This window comes from Schistocerca americana, chromosome 6, assembly GCF_021461395.2.
Source record: "Schistocerca americana isolate TAMUIC-IGC-003095 chromosome 6, iqSchAmer2.1, whole genome shotgun sequence".
NCBI classification, from domain to species: Eukaryota; Metazoa; Arthropoda; class Insecta; order Orthoptera; family Acrididae; genus Schistocerca; species Schistocerca americana.
The window spans coordinates 257,040,477-257,053,315 of record NC_060124.1 but is presented as its reverse complement, the minus strand read 5'-3'; the positions used below and the strand labels follow the sequence as shown (position 1 = coordinate 257,053,315).

Here is a 12,839-nt window from a genome sequence, read left to right as displayed (position 1 = left end):
TTAATTTCACCAAAGGCTGTTTTGAATTTTCTATATTCTGAGTCAGTTCTTCTAACAATCATTTGTTTTTAGATTTCTTCACATCTTTCTTGCAGCTCTTAGGGGCACGAAATTGGCTTTCGCGGTGGCTCGCGCTTTCGGTGGAAGTGGTATTTCGTTGAGGTTTTCGTAAGAATGGACTTCTGACCAAATGTAATGTTCTATTAACAGCAATTTACGACGGCAAGCGCATGCGTAAATAATTAGGGCAAACTCTTACGCTCGATGTTCAAATCAATTAACTTGAATTGAAACAGTTTATCGGAGATAAGTACTCCGAGGTGACAAATCATGGGGCACCTAATATCGCACCAGCTTAACGAGGCATGGATTCAACAAGTCTTTGGAATCCCCTGCATAACTACAGGGCCATGTTTTCTCTATACCAGGCCATAATTGGGAAACTGTTGCCCGCGCAGCGTTTTGTGCACGAGCTGGCCTCTCGATTATGACCCACACATGTTCTATACATAAGAATTCCATCATCGTTTGGAAACGTAAGGTCCATGAATGGCTGAAAATGGTGTCCAAGCAGTCGAACATATTTCCGGTCAATGATGGTTCACTTGGATCATAAAATCCAGTCCATTCCATGTAAAAACAGCCCACACCATTATTGAGAAACCATCAGTTCGCGTAGAGTTTTGTTGATAACTTGGGTCCATAGCTTCGTGGAGTTGGCGCCAATCTCGAACCCCAGTATCAGCTTTTACCAATTGAAATCGGCACTCATCTTACCAGGCCACGGTTTTCCAGTCCTCTAGGGTCCAACCGATGTGGTCACGAGCCCAGGAGAGGCGGTGCAGGCGATGTTGTGGTGGTACCAAAGGCACTCGTGTCGTTCTCTGGTGCCATAGTCCATCAAAGCCACATTTCTTCAAATTCAAATAGTTCAAATGGCTCTGAGCACTATGGGACTCAACTTCTGAGATCATCAGTCCCCTAGAACTTGGAACTACTTAAACCTAACTAACCTAAGGACATCACGCACATCCATGCCCGAGGCAGGATTCGAACCTGCGACCGTAACGGTCGCGCGGTTTCAGACTGTAGCATCTAGAGCCACTCGGTCACACCGGCCGGCCTCACATATCTCCTTACTGTCCTAACGGGTACGTTCGTCGTAGTCCCACATTGATTTCTGCGGTTATTTCAAGCAGCGTTGCTTGTATATCAGCACTGACAACACTATGTAAATGCCGCTGCTCTCGGTCGTTAAGTGAAGACCTTCGACCACTCGTTGTCAACTGTGAAAGGTAAAACTTTAAATATGGTATTCTCAGCACATTGTTAACACTATGGTCCTCGGAATATTGAATTCCCAAATGATTTCTGAAATGAAATGTCCCATATGTCTAGCTCTACCATTCCGTGTTCAAAAGCTGCTAAACCCCTGCCTGGGGGCGTAATGACGTAGTAAAAACATTCACAGAAGTAACCTGAGTAATGACAGCTTCGCCAGTACACTGTCCTTTTATACCTTGTGTACACGATATTACGGCCATCTGTGTATGTGCATTTAGCTATTCCATAACTTTCGTCTCTTCAGCGTAAAGCTACAAAAGCTTCAAAGAGGGCCCTAAGAACATGAAATAGTAATTCATTAAAGTTTACGTAGGCCAACGGCCTTGCCACAGTGGTAATACTGGTTCCCGTCAGATCACCGAAGTTAAGTGCTGTCGGGCTGGGCTAGGACTTGGATGGGTGACCATCCGGTCTGCCGAGCGCTGTTGGTAAGCGGGGTGCACCCAGCCCTTGTGGGGCAAACTGAGGAGCTACTTGACTGAGAAGTAACGGCACCGGTCTCGGGAGAGCGGTGTGCCGACCACATGCCTCTCCATATCCGCAGCATCCAGTGACGCTTGTGGGCTGAGGATGACACGGCGGCCGGTCGGTACCTTTGGTCCTTCATGGCCTGTGCGGGAGGAGTTAAGTTTATGTAGACATGTGATTCTTAATAAATATGCCACGCTTAATTGCAGTCAATACCTTACCTACTCAACAGACAGACAACAGAGGTGAACAACATAGACTACACTGATGCAACGAGCTAACAAACAGTCAAGCACAGACTGGTGATAGAATTACAAAGCTTGTCTCCATGACTCAGCCGCGCTGAGTGGTCGCGAGGTTTGAGGCGCCGTGTCACGGTTTGCGCGGCCCCTCCTTCCGGACGTTCGACTCCTGCGTCGGGCGTGGTTGTTTGTGTTGCTTTTAGCGTAAGTTAGTTTAAATAGTGTGCAAGTCTAGGAACCGATGACCTCAGCAGTTTGGTCCCTTAGGAATTCACACGCATTTGAAAATTTTTGCCATGACTCAATTAGAGAAAATTTGTCCTCATCGTGCCCTTTCTATTCACAAACAATTATGATAGATTCAGAGAACAACATGACCCTACCGTTACTTTTCAGTTCTATTACCACTCTGTAAAAATATCTCTACCAATGTAGGCGCAACGCCGCCGCATTGTGTTTTGACAGTTATAATCCTCATCACATTCTAATACCAGCACACATGCAGTTATGAACCCACTCAGTGGCACAAGTCGCTCTTTCGCCCCCTTACGTTAGAATATTCGTAACGCAAACTCTCTGTCAGAATTACTCCTTGGCTCCCATCTGACGCATGTTCTGGACGTACGGAGTACCGTCTGCTGCCGCAGTCAAAGAAAAACGACGTCACAGTCAGCCACGGCCGGTGTCGACTGTTGCAGTCCCAATGTTCTGCTGCCTCCACTGGCCTCTCCGACTCCACATCTCTTCGAGCTCTTTCAGGTTCCGTCTCATTTCGCTGACTTAGACACATTGCTCTAGTGTCAAGTCTCACACGTTATCTCTAAAGAAAAAAAAAATGACGCACCACAAATTAATTATTCGAATGGGGTGGAAATCGGTATATGTGACGTAGATGCCGGGACAAACAAATGATTACAATTTCAGGGCAATTAGACGATTTATTCAAGAGAAAGAGTTTCACAAACTGAGTAACGCGTTTGTCCACCTCTGACCCTCATGCAAGCAGTTATGCGGCTTGGCACTCATTAATAGAGTTGTTGGATGTCCTGAGGGATATCAGGCAAAATTATGTTAAATTGGGGCGTTAGATGGCCAAAATTCTAAGCTGGTTGGAGGGCACTGTCCATAATGCCACAAACGCTCTCAACTGGATAGAGGTACGGCGACATTGATGGCCAAAGTACGGTTTGGCAAGAACGAAGATAAGTGGTAGGAACACTCGCCACGTGTGGGTGGGCAATATGTTGCTGACATGTAAGTCCAGGATGGCTTTCTGTGAACGGCAACAAACAGGGGAGTAGAATATCGTCGACGTACCGCTGAGCTGTAAGGGTGCCGCAGATGACAACCAAAGGGGACCAGCCATGAAATGAAGTGGTACCCTTGACCAGCCCTCCTTGTTGTCGGATTCGTATAGCGGGCGACATGTTGGTATCCCGTCGCTGTCTGGGGCGCCCGAAGACATGTCTCTAGAGGCGCCTCGGACAGCGGTGGGATAGTAACTTGTCTGCCACCCGATACTAGGATTGATAGTCTGGGGTGCAGGAACTCTTACGTTGTCGTCCTCGTGACCGTTACAGGATAACGGTACGTCGACAATATTCTGCGCCCCGTTTTGTTGCCCTTCATGCCAAGCCATTCTGGCCTTCGCGAGAGTTTCTACTGCTTATCTTCGCGCTTGCCAAACTCTACTTTGGGCAGCAAGGTCGTCAGATCTCTCCACAACTGCTAATGTTTGGAGCGTTATGGGCAGAGAGTCCTCCAGCCAGCTCGGTATTTTGATTATCTAACGCATCAGCTTGAACATAATTTGGTACGTTTGCACTCTAGGTGACATCCAACATCTCCGTTAAATAATGGCAGGCCAAATACCGTTTGCCTATGGGCTGCAAATGGAACAATGCGTCATTGATTTGTTCTGTTTGTGGACCTATTTCTCTTGCATAAATCATCCAATTTTTCGGAAATTATAATCCTTTGTTATTCTGTTCATCTAGATCACCATTCTACCTATTTCCGTCCCATTCGGTATATTCCTTCATGTCTCGTCGTTTTTATGTCATAGGTGTACTGAAGTCTCCAAATATTCTTTCTTTCGCTACTGCTTTATCCTGCATTGTGCACAGGGTCGGCAGGGTTAATTACAGAATCGGCATGGTTAATAGAAGGAGTGGCGGGATGCCCTTCCTGCCGCCACCCCATACCCCCCGAGACCGGAAGTAGTGTACCCCAGTTGTCTGCGACTAGTGTAAATCGTGAAATAGTGCGAATGTGTTGCAAACGTCTGCGAATCGTGTAACCGAGGCGGGACGTGGGGACCAGCCACCTAGTAAGATGTGGAAAACCGCCTAAGAACCACATCCACGCCGGCCACACACCGGCCATCGTCGTTAATCCACTGGGCGGATTCGATCCAGGGCCGGCGGGCCTACCCGAGTCCAGAAAGCAGCGCGTTAGCGCTCTAGGCCACCCTGGCTGGTTGAGGTCTTCAAATATATCCATAGCTAATTCCTTCAACAAACAAAAGACGTAGTGTTTCATGAGACATAACATTTGAGACATAAGCTGTGCGAACAATCATCGCTGCATATGCTGTTCGAGCTACATTCAGTCATCACAGAGACGTATATATGAACAATTCTGTTGCGTCCTATACCAGTCATGCGCATACTAAAATACACTAACCTACAAAAAAAGAATGAAGCATGAAGCCAATACCAGTCTGAGAAATATAAGAAGAATGTCAAGGGATTGTAACCATCCACTAAAGAACTGATTTACTAGGCAATTTTTCGACCGATTCTTGAGTGTCGTTGATCAGTTTGGGACCCTTACCAGATAGGACTGATGGAAGGGATGGGAAAGATCTAACGAAAGGCAGCGTGTTTCGTCACGGCATCTTTAAGTCGGCGCTATAGCGATACGTGGAGGCTCAACGAACTCCAGTGCCAGGCGCTACGAGAAAGGCGTTATGCATCACGAAGAGATTTACTATTAAATATTGAGGGTGTCCTTCTAGGAAGAGTCGAACAACGTATTACTGCCTCCAAAATATGCCTCGCGAAATGACGACAACGAGAATATTCGAGAAATTTATGCTACTACAGAACCTTGCTGACAGTCATTCCGTCTATGCACCATTCGCAAATGGAACAGGGAGAAAAGGATCAGTTAGTGGTACTAGAAGTACCCTCGCCACACACTGTCAAACTGCTTGCGGAGTGTTGATGTAGATGTAGATCCAGGTCACCGTTGACCACAGTGCGACGCCATCCATCAGCAGTCCGTTTCCTAGTGATGGCAACACTCCAAACGCTGCCATTTATGTTGTGGTGATAAACGCGCTCTGCTCATGTGATGGTGGTTTCGTAGCCGGGATATTGCTTCTCTATAAGCAATGGTGGGGAATGACAAACAATGTTGTAGCAAGTCCACTACTTGAACTCGGATGGCAACCACAGTTGTGACGTGGTTCTGATATGGTGCACATTATGGCTATGATCCCTTGTGGTCGTCAGACGAGGAGGTCTCCCCTCACATATCCACGCAGTCAAAAGTCGCAGACTGTCCTCAGATGAAAATACTGCACATTTCGGCTAGCATGCCAAATAGCGATCCACAAACTCTGTCCAGTTCTGATAACGCCATCTCACAAGAGGACATGGTATTTCCGTATCATTCAGAGTGGCCACTCAACATGAGACACGCCTCATCCTCTGTATGGCACGTTGGTCTAATAGAACAATATCCAGATTCTTGGTGTGTTTTGATGTCACATTGGCCTGACGTAGCATTTCATGTGGACTTGGGCGCAGACATATCCGCATGTTTCCAGGATGAGATTTTCACTCTGCAGAGAAGTGTGCATTGATATGAAACCTCGTGGCAGATTAAAAATGTGGGCCGGACCAAGACTCGAACTCGGGACCTTTGCCTTTCACGGGAAAGTGCTCTACCAAGGTTCGCAGGAGAGCTTCTGTAAAGTTTGGAACGTAGGAGACGAGATACTGGCAGAAGTAAAGCTGTGAGAACGGGGAGTGAGTCGTGCTTGGGTAGCTCTGTTGGTAGAGCACTTGCCCGCGAAAGGCAAAGATCCCGAGTTCGAGTCTCTGACCGGCACACAGTTTTAATCTGCCAGGAAGTTTCCTATCCGCATGTGTTCCACTCGATCACGTCTGACCACCACAGGAGAGTATCGCTCTATTTTGTACCACGCAAAACATCCTCACATTGGTACCTATCATCCAAGAACAAGTGATAGAGTCCTTGCAACAGTCTCTGTCATCCCACACCATTATTCAGAGGGTAGCAGCAGCCCGACTACGAAATTTTCGTCTCGTGCATTGGCTGTCTTTAACATCACAACACAAACAGCTGCGTTTGGAGTCGTGTGATGACTGTGCAACATGGACTGGTGCTGAAGGCGTCGCATTCTGTTCAGTGATGAATCTCGCTTCTGGACTAGCCCAGGTGAGCCTACAGCGTTAGGGTGTGAGTCGACATTGGGTGTGACTTCAAGTAGCTGCTGGTCGTGATCAGCTCTGAGTCCTCAAGTGTTACCTCTCGTAGTCTGCTTTTTCAAGAAAACCATGTTGTCCACACAAGGCGTTTGTCTCTATGAACACACTGCCTGGTGTTGATATGCTCCTGCGGCCAGCAACATCCCCAGTGGAATATGCGTGGTCTCCATGCCAGAGCCAGTATATCAAGGACTAATCACAACAGTTGTGCTTGAACTTGCCACAAGAGAGGGTAAAATGTCTCTGTAACATCCTTCCCAACAGATTCAGTTCATGCATTCAGACAAGAGGAAGTGCCTCGACACCGCTAAGTGGGCTCATGCATCGAAGTTCATTGTATATCTGATTCGATTATGTTATCAGTATGATATTCTTACATATCCTCTCTGATATCCTAGATATCAGGCACCGACGACGCCCCACACAACATCTAAGTTGTCTGGACTGCCTCGAGCTCCGTCCCTGCGGAACTCTGAACTCCGCAGTCAGACCAACAGGTGACAACAGCGTTCCAACCAGGCCACCAGACAGCGTGGGTGGTTGCGGTAGAATTTATTGTTGTACCACACCTCTACCTGTATCCAGAAGATCACGTGTCGAAAAGAGCCCCCCCCCCGCCCCCCACCCCTTGGATCACTCCCCGAGGCAGCTACTTAGACCCGCGCGAGGTTAACAGTGTAGGTTCGTCACAGCGATCAACTGACAAGATGATCTGCACCAAGCTTCCCTCTCGTCTCCACCACCCCCAACCGAGGCAGGATGCCGCATGACCCATGTGAATTAAATGACCGGCGACATGCTAGCTGCGACTTGGTATAATTTGTGCTGCTTATTCTTTCACCGACAAGACTGTGTCATTATTTTTTATTTTATTTATTTATTTATTTTTTTTTTTTTTGTGCGGCTATCGTTGCTGGACTTGGAAATTTTTCTAACCTGTTTGACCGTCCGATGCTTCTCCTGTGAAGTACTACTGTAAGACAGTTTGAATCAATTGAAGGGGTCGCTTTGGTTTGGCCAGAACATCTTCGAGAGGCTTTCGAGAGATCGAGGTTGGGGCGCGAACGACGAGGTGCGGGAGGTCTGATGTCTCGAGAGGGAGACTGAAAGAGTGCTGTGGGCTCCCACGAGGTGTGCAGACCGGCCCGGAGTCAACCGACTGCCGCTGCTGCCTTGATCGGCTGCGATTTTCCTTCGCTGAGGTGGTCTGTAGGGCTGTGAAGTGGTGGCCTCGTGTCTATTGATTCCCCTGTGTTCGTTGCCCGATGGGACCAATTGAGGCAATTGAAAACTGTGAGCCTTGCTGTGCATCGGACAAACCTGAGTGTACTGACTGTTTGTAATGTGGCGAGTTGAATTTGAAGCATCGAACTTAATGCTAAGAACCGTATATGCTGGTTAGAGGTCTCACAAGTGTAGTTAGACTGAAGCATACGTTTGCATGTGACCTTGTGGTATAGTAGCTTGGTCAGCTGAATTACACGATCTAGTCTGCTAGCATTCGCAACTGTAAACGCTTGCCGTATCGTACTTGCTGTAGCAACGTACATCGAACCTTGTTAGTAGAGGTCCGCCGCTAGTGGTCTCGCGGTAGCGTTCTCGCTTGCCGAGCAGGAGGTGCCGCGTTCGATTCCCGGCGGGGTCAGGGATTTTCACCTGCTCCGAGATGACTGGGTGTTATCGTGTCGTCGTCGTCCTCATTCATCCACATTACCGTCGGAGGTAGACAACGGCGAACCACATCCATTAGGCCCTTGCCTAGTACGGCGGTGCTTCTCTCCCACATCGTTCCCCTACCCTCTGTCAAGGAGTATGGAACTTTATTTCCCTGTTAGTACAGACTTGGTTCATTCAGCTTTCATTTCTGTGAGACAACAGAGTTTAAACTTGTGTCAATGCTCACACACACAGACACATCACTGCGGTGAACGAACCTCAACGCCGTCATCCACACGAACAGATACACACAACAGGTGGGGTGTGGGGCACGGCAAACCAACTCTTTAGGACATTGGCCTTGACGGAGTTCCTATATCTGCGTCAATTTTCATTACCCTGACATTTTTCTCACTCCGAGTTGTTTAGCTAAAACACCATTCGCCTCCAGCCCCTCACAAATATGGAAAAAGGAAGGGCTTTTCGATACCTCTGTTAAGCAAGTAAAACAATTGGCTAGAACGGAACGGCGTTCAGTGACTGTTGGTAGCGGTACAACGGAGTGCATAAATAATGCCTTAGGGATACGTGAAGATGAGATACTGCCAAATTTTGCACTGCATTTTGCTGAAAAGGTGTCGTAATGCCCATGAACAAAAAATCATTTCATACATTTATTTCTATTAAGGGTAAATATACTGTGCAGAAAGTTATGTTAACGTCTATATACGTACAGATCATACCATTACACAAAAACCTATTTGCATTTCACAGGCTCTAGCCATCACTTCCTAGTCGTCCGTAACCACGGTCTCACCTCGCTGGTACACTGGAAGCGAAAATTAGTGCCGCCTGATGCCCGACGGATTAAGTTCTGAGCGGAAACATTCGCTTGTTTGCCGTTCTTATATCATTATAGTTGAATGCACCTTGTTACCATTTTTCAGGCTCGTGAGTGGTCGTTTACTTAGAAATCAACTTTGTGTGTAGATCAAAATGCCGAAACGCTCAGTGGCGTGGTAATGGGACAGGATAGAAAAAAAGTGTTCATCAGTACAGTCAATGCGACAAGCAGTATCTGCTAGGAACATACTTACCTTTGATACTGAGTTAATTAAAGAAATTAAAACGAAATTTACAATCCATTACAAATATTTCTAGCGGGAAAAATATTTCCTGAAATTTTTAGTGTATGCTTGATAAGTAAATAATAAGTTATCCAAGAGTTTAAAAAATTCTATATTATATCTGTTCACGTCAACTCAGTATTTACTAAAAGAGAATTATCGCTTGCATCACTTATTGGTGCAAACCAGTGGGAAGAAAGACAGAGCTTCAACAAATTTAATAAAAAAGGAATGGTTCATTTATTGAAAGATAAATATTAAATGTACCACAGGGTATTAACCTTAGAAAATCAAACCAACATCCACATTTTGTGCCACAAATATAACAAACTTGTATTTATGTTGTTAACTATATAAAGTTTGAAAAAGATTTTTCAGAATAGTACTTTTTATTTAGATCTCCTTGATATAAGATACGTGACCTATCTCAAGTAAAGTTGACAACCCAAGTCACGGTTCATGTACAATCGAAAAGGATGAAAATGTATGTAACTGAAATATTTTAAGCCCAGAGACTGAGTGGAAACTATCATAAAACTGACGTAACCGTCAGAGACTTAAGGTAGTTGGTCGTCTCACACTAAGTGAAACCATTCTTACCAGGAGAGTGAGTGAAAAATGTTCATGTAGCTGACGTGGCATCAGAGACCAGTGTCATTCGGTTGTTTCATTCGACTGACATGAACGAAAAAAAATCGAGTAGACAGAGGATTTTAAAAGCAGTTGGGCGTCCCATCGCCACTTGCTTATTTCTCCTAGGAGAATAAGAGACGTCAACAGGAAATCTGTAAAACAAACGAATCTAGTAAGGCTGAACTAGAGGAGCGACCATGCATTTTGAAACTCACTTGCTGCACACTTTGCTCCATCCCCTCTGGCCTGCAAACAAAACTGAGCAATCCTGACGCATAGGTCGTGCAAAAAAACGTGTAATGACTGACTACAACTAGAATACACAACAGGTAGTTACTCCTTCAAATATTCGTCTTTGCGGGATTGAAAATAAATTTAGAAGTCTAACGACACTAAGTAACTTATTAAATATGTAACAAGATTAGTGTTGCTCGGATCTACTATTTGTGCACTATAATTTGACACTTCTCGTTGGAGTACCGGGGACTGAGGTACAGGATCTCTATCTCATCCCACCGGCCTCTGTGACCGAGCGGTTCTAGGCACTTCAGTCCGGATCCGCGCTGCTGCTACGATCACAGGTTCGAATCCTGCCTCGGGAATGGATGTGTGTGACGTTCATAGTGCTCAGAGCCATTTGAACCATTTTTTTATATAAAAGGGCACAGCACTGGTCGAGATGTCACATGTACTCATCTGAGCCATGTGAAAAGCGTCCGACGTAATTTAAGTCGGACGACGGAAATTTGAACGCAGAATGGTAGCTAGAGCTAGACGCATGGGAGATTCTATTCGGGAAATCGCTTGAGAATTCAATATTCCGAGATCCACAGTATCAATACTGTGCCGAGAATGCCAAATATCAGGCACCGCCTCTCACCACGGACAATGCAGTGGCCGACAGCCTCTGTTGACGACCGAGAGCGGCGGCATTCGGTTAAAATTGACAGTGCTAACACACAAGCGTGAAGTAACAGCAGAAAGCAATGTGGGAAGTACGACGAACGTATCCTTTAGGACAGTGTTGCGAGATTCTGCTTTAATGGCTTAGGGCAGCAGACGACCGACGTGAACGCCTTTGCTAGCAGCACGATATCGCCTGCAGCGCCTCTGCTGGGCTCATGACAATATCGATCATTTGGATAACCGTGGCCTGGTCTCCTGGATCTTTGTTCCTGTTGGCGTGAACTAATGGTACGATTTGTGCGTGGCGCAGTTCCCATCACACCATGACCCCAAGTTGTGAACAAGGCACTGAGCAAGCTGGTCGTGGCTCCATAACGGTGGGGGCTGTGTTTTCATCATGGTTCAACTAAACCGATATTGACGGGGTATGGTTATGTTTGGCTACTTGAAGACCATCTACAGCCATTAATGAAATTCATAATTCCTAAAAAGCGACGGAATTTTTATGGATGAGAATACGCCACGTCACTGGGCCACAATTGTTGCGATTGGTTGTAAGAACGCTCTGGACAATTTGAGCGAATGATCTGCTCAGCCCGGTCGTCCGAAATTAGTCCCATTCGAAAGTTATGAGGCGTAATCGAGAGGTCAGAGCACAAAATCCTGCATCGGCACTAGTTTCGCAATTATAGACAGTTACAGAGACAGCACTGTTCAGTATTTCTGCATGGAACTTCCAACGACTTGTTAAGTTCATGCCTCGTCGATCTGCTTGCGACACCGGGCAAAAGGAGGTACGACACGAAATCATACGATATTACGCGGCTTTTGTGGTGTCAGGGTATTTCACTGACATACAGCTGCAAGATGACAGCAATAATTCCTTTTGACAACTCTCCAGGTTACACAACTTAGAGGCGCGGTTTCCACATGCGTTGTTTACTCGCGTGGCTTAAATCGAGGAGGAGTTTCCCGCATACAAGAGAAAATTTTATTAATACACCACAAGAACCCAGTGCAAAAAAGTGGCAAGGAAGAAGTACAACTCCGAGACTGGTATATAACCTGACAAAAGACGAATTACCCGAAACGCATGGAGGAGTGGGACATACAGAGGTCCTTTAACAGACTATGGTCCACAGTGTCTAGAACCGGACGCAAAAGAAATAGATAAGGCTTATCAGACGAACAGTGGACAAGAGTAGACTACAGCCGACCTTATGCAGTGCAAGCTATACCCAAGCACTTGCACTTTGCAAGAATGCTACCCCAAATGCGATAGACATGGACAGCTCTTCAAATGTTCAAATGTGTGTGAAATCTTATGGGACTTAATTGCTAAGGTCATCAGTCCGTAAGCTCACACACTACTTAATCTAAATTACCCTAAGGACAAACACACACACCCATGCCCGAGGGAGGACTCGAACCTCCGCTGGGATCAGCCGCACAGTCCGTGACTGCAGTGCCCTTAGACCGCTCGGCTAATTCCGCGCGGCGACTGCTCTTGATCCAAATTTTCTTAGCTCTGTATTTCTCCAGCTGCGCTTGTTTTCTTCCACCATTCCTTCAGTTACGGTTCTCAGCAGCGATTCATGTGGCATGCACCAAACAATTTACTCTCTTCAATTTATTTCGCTCCCTGTTAGGCACTATTTCTCTTTGACTCTTTAGGAAACATTTTCATTTCTTTCTTGGTAAATACACCTGCTCGTCTTCAGTAACACCAAACTGTAAACGCTTATAATCGTTTCGATGTTATATCTTCCACTGTCCACGTTTCCCATCTACAAAGATAGATAGAGCTGTGCTCCGAATATAGTTGTTAATGAAACAATTTTAATCTCAGGACATATTTTATGATGCTGGCAGCATTTACTTTACAGAAATCCGTTTTTACTAGAGCAGATCCTGCTATTGGCATCTCTCTTGCATTTTCACTC

At 46.1% G+C, this 12,839-nt stretch overlaps 1 pseudogene; it reads left to right on the top strand.

Moving 5' to 3' along the window:
* The first annotated feature begins 1,657 nt into the window (after window positions 1-1,657).
* Window positions 1,658-1,775, top strand: LOC124620455 (annotated as a pseudogene).
* Window positions 1,776-12,839: the final 11,064 nt, after the last annotated feature.